This window comes from Spermophilus citellus, assembly GCF_964194105.1.
Source record: "Spermophilus citellus genome assembly, chromosome: 3".
Lineage (NCBI taxonomy): Eukaryota > Metazoa > Chordata > Mammalia > Rodentia > Sciuridae > Spermophilus > Spermophilus citellus.
The window spans coordinates 154,134,312-154,138,083 of NC_138184.1; positions in this window are offsets into that span (position 1 = coordinate 154,134,312).

Here is a 3,772-nt window from a genome sequence, read left to right on the forward strand (position 1 = left end):
TGATGGTGGAATGTGATGGACATTATTATCCAAAGTATATGTATGAAGACACAAATTGGTGTGAATATACTTTGTATACAACCAGATATGAAAAATTATGCTCTATATGTGTAATAAGAATTGTAATGCATTCCACTGTCATATATAAATTAAAAAATTAATTTAAAAAAGAGAGTTGCTTAGAAAATATCATGATCCAACCCAGCGGAGGCATTGGGAGCCCTGCTGTGATTGGTTGGCAGACTGATATACATGAGGACATACGGGTTTGTGATTCTGTCTCCACTTGGATTTTCACTGTAGTTTATGAGGGTTACTCTTTAACCATGCCATATGTTGGAAGTGGTGCCTATGGCAGATTCAAGACTAGGTTGTCGCTTGGTATGTTTACAACAGTAATTTATTATTCAACTTGAACTTGGTCTGGAAAAAATTGATTCCATTTTGGAATGTTGGCACTCAAATCAGAGTGACAAAAAACACATGGAACATCCTTTTTATGCCTTTTAAGCTCTTCTATCATGTCATCTTGTACAGCTAAGTCATCCTAATTTTAATTGTCTCACCATAGAATTCAGGGTGAGCTTCTCAAAGTCCCTAGGACTCAACCTTCTACACCTAACCCAGTTAGCCCAATTATCACTCAAGGGTAAATTTAAGATACTTTATCATTTCAGAATAAGATTGCAGAGTGCACCAAAAAAGATAATGACCTAGCATCTAAACCTAGCTTTCAGCACACTGAAATAGCTACAGCTAAAATGAAATGATGTCTTCAATTTGATTCAAAAATCCGTATGCATTAGGGAAGATTGTTCATGTATTTTCTTAGTGCTTGTCTAAATGTTGTTATAAAAAGCATTAATTATTAATATATGTGTGAACTGCTATTATGTATAAGCAACATTTCTATTATGTATAAATCAAACCTCTCTCCCGCCTCCAAGTAGCTTCTAGCCTAATAAAGAAGATAAAGTTAGAATGTGTGCAAAAGTAAAAAATGAGAGAAAGTGTTATGAGCCATTAGACAAAACCCTCTGAGAGGAAGTTACTTAATATTATGTCTGAGATGAAGAGAAATGGCCAGAATTTCAGAGTTCACTGCTGGTTTCCCATCACAGCCTACCCATCCCAATGGGACTCTTAGGTATTCTCATTGTTTGTGTGTGCACATGTACACACACAGGAAAAAGACACCCGAAATCCAAAGGAGAGGCTTTGACCCGAATGTATATGAAACTTCTCTCTCTGACAAGTGTGTTAGTTGGACTAAGGAAGTAAGGCTTCATTAGGCCAAGGAGGCCAAGGTTTATCACCCCTCCCTCCAGAAAGAGGATGAGGTGCTCCCCTGGCCCCACTCCCCTTACTCCCACCCTAATCTAGGCTTACCAGATGACAGCACTCTGAAAGAGGAAGATCCCAGAAAAGATGAACTTAAGCAAAAGTCTATTAAGGAAAGATGGTGTTTTCCCCCAAGCCATGAACGGCAGTCTAAGCAAGCATTCAAGCCAGATCTTTCTCTGAGCTTTCTGTTAGCTCACTAGGACATCCAGGAGCTAGGGTAGGGGGTGGGGGAGAAGGTAAACTGTTTCCTCCCAAACAGGAACAAACCCCAGAATTCTTTCCAGCTACATGACAGAAAAACAGCAAGTGAATCCCAAATGGCACAAGAGAGGCCATAACTCGATAAAGACAGATATATATGGATTTTCAAGTCATATATAAACATGGTCTCACCCACTTCCATGCTTACATTAAAATGCCTATGCCCAGTGCTATTGTTCCAAAATGCCTCTGAGAAATCCATTTGTCCCTGACCCAGGTCACCACTGCTCCCTTCTTCCTGTTTAGAAATGAAAGAACGAACATATGAAGGGAGTCTTGATTCTCCATTACAGGAACACACAGGGCTTTGAACAAGACATTTGTCCCTCTTAGGAGTCCATCCCACATGTCTTACAATTATTTCCTTTGTGCATTTTCATCCTTTTTATGGGAAGTTAAAAAGAAAAGCCTTATAGACTGTCACTATTTCTGGCTTGATTCAGACTCTGAACTACAATTTAGTTTTATAAACTTTCATTTTAATACACGATGTGCAAGAATGAACCAAGCTCAACATTTATTGGTCCATGATTACATCTGAAAGGCTCATAGCCATCTTGGTACATTTACTGTATAGACTCAGTACATGGCCATAAATGTATAAAATGAAGTCATATAGTTTCAATTACTCCATTCACAAAGATGCATTTTCACATGAATCACAGCATCTCATTGGTCCAGTCATTTGTTTCATATTACAGTCCAAGAGCCAACTTTCAAGGGCAATGAAAGTTTTGTTTTGCATAACTGTCTAAAAGATAATGACAGGCCAGCTCAGAAAACTCTGGGACCTTACAGATTTTACATAGTGCTAAATCTCCCACATGTCAAAAACATTTTTCAATAATGATGAGGATTACTGAAAAGTTCCATACCTTAAAAAGGGGTTCCAAATGTTGAGTGAAGGGTTTTTTCAGCTATAAAATTATGCCATCAGGAAGATAGACTTGTCTGAGAAATAATAAAGTAAAATGAAGTTTGCCATAGGTGTTGGTCAGTTGAGACAACTGAATCTTAGTCTAACTTAGGCAAAAACTTTAAAAAGAATAATTCATATTAGTGTTAAAAGACACAAGAATGAAGAATCCATTCTTGTATCCACCTTAATGCACATAATTTTACCTGCCATTGGTACTCTGGACTGGAGAAAGTGAAGGTGAATGGAAATCAGTTTAGCCTTGGGCTGCTGATATCAGAGAGACTGCTTTAATTCCTACTAGAGAACATCTTCTCAAGTTTTTTTTTTTTTTCTACTAACTGGAAGTGAAAGAGATGAGTAGATGGACAAAGGAGGACATGAATAAAACTTCCATAACCTAAGTTTAAAAAATAAGTTACACTAAGACAAAAAGTCAGATCATCCATGGGAACCATTATTCTCTCCCTAGACATGTGTTCAATTTGATGAAACAGAGAATACAATAGAATGCTGAGGGTAACCCTCAGGAAGGGTTCCCAAGAATAAGAGGGGTGGGGGAGAGAGAGAGAGAAACAGAGAGAGGTAAAGTTATGCTTTCAATAAATTCCTAAGAAACACAGACACAGCTCCATGAGTTAAAATAATATGCATGCATTGTCATCTAAAGTCATCAATGAAAACGTAAGGGTTTCCATTGATAGCTTTGAGAAAAAAGTTATTATAGAGACACAGTTGGTATCTCTGATTTTATCTAATAATGTTGAAATTGATTACCAGAATGATGTTCATTTTATTGAAGTAAATAAAATATTGGAAAATTATTATTTGTATGACTAAAACGAAATTTCTAGTAATCCTTTAGTTAGAAAACCACCATAAATCAGTAATATCATTGTTGATATTACATATATGAACAAGTAAGCAATTAACAATAACTGACTATATAATTTGTTCTTATAGGTTTAAACTTAAAGTTATATGTTTAAGAAACTTCTGGAGTATATTTATCCCATCTAACCACTAAGAATTTTTCATAGTCTTGTTTCTGCTCCTGTAGGAAATTTTTTAAACAACTGCTTTAGCAGAGAGAAAAATGAAATTTTATCTCATTGAGTTATTTCGTCTGGAGGCATGAATTCAATTCTATTCTATACTTGTTCTTTTAGAGCATGTTTTTCAATTATGTTCATTGTTCAGTTTTATCTTCTTATATGATCACAAGAAAAATACAGAAAATGAAACCATAGA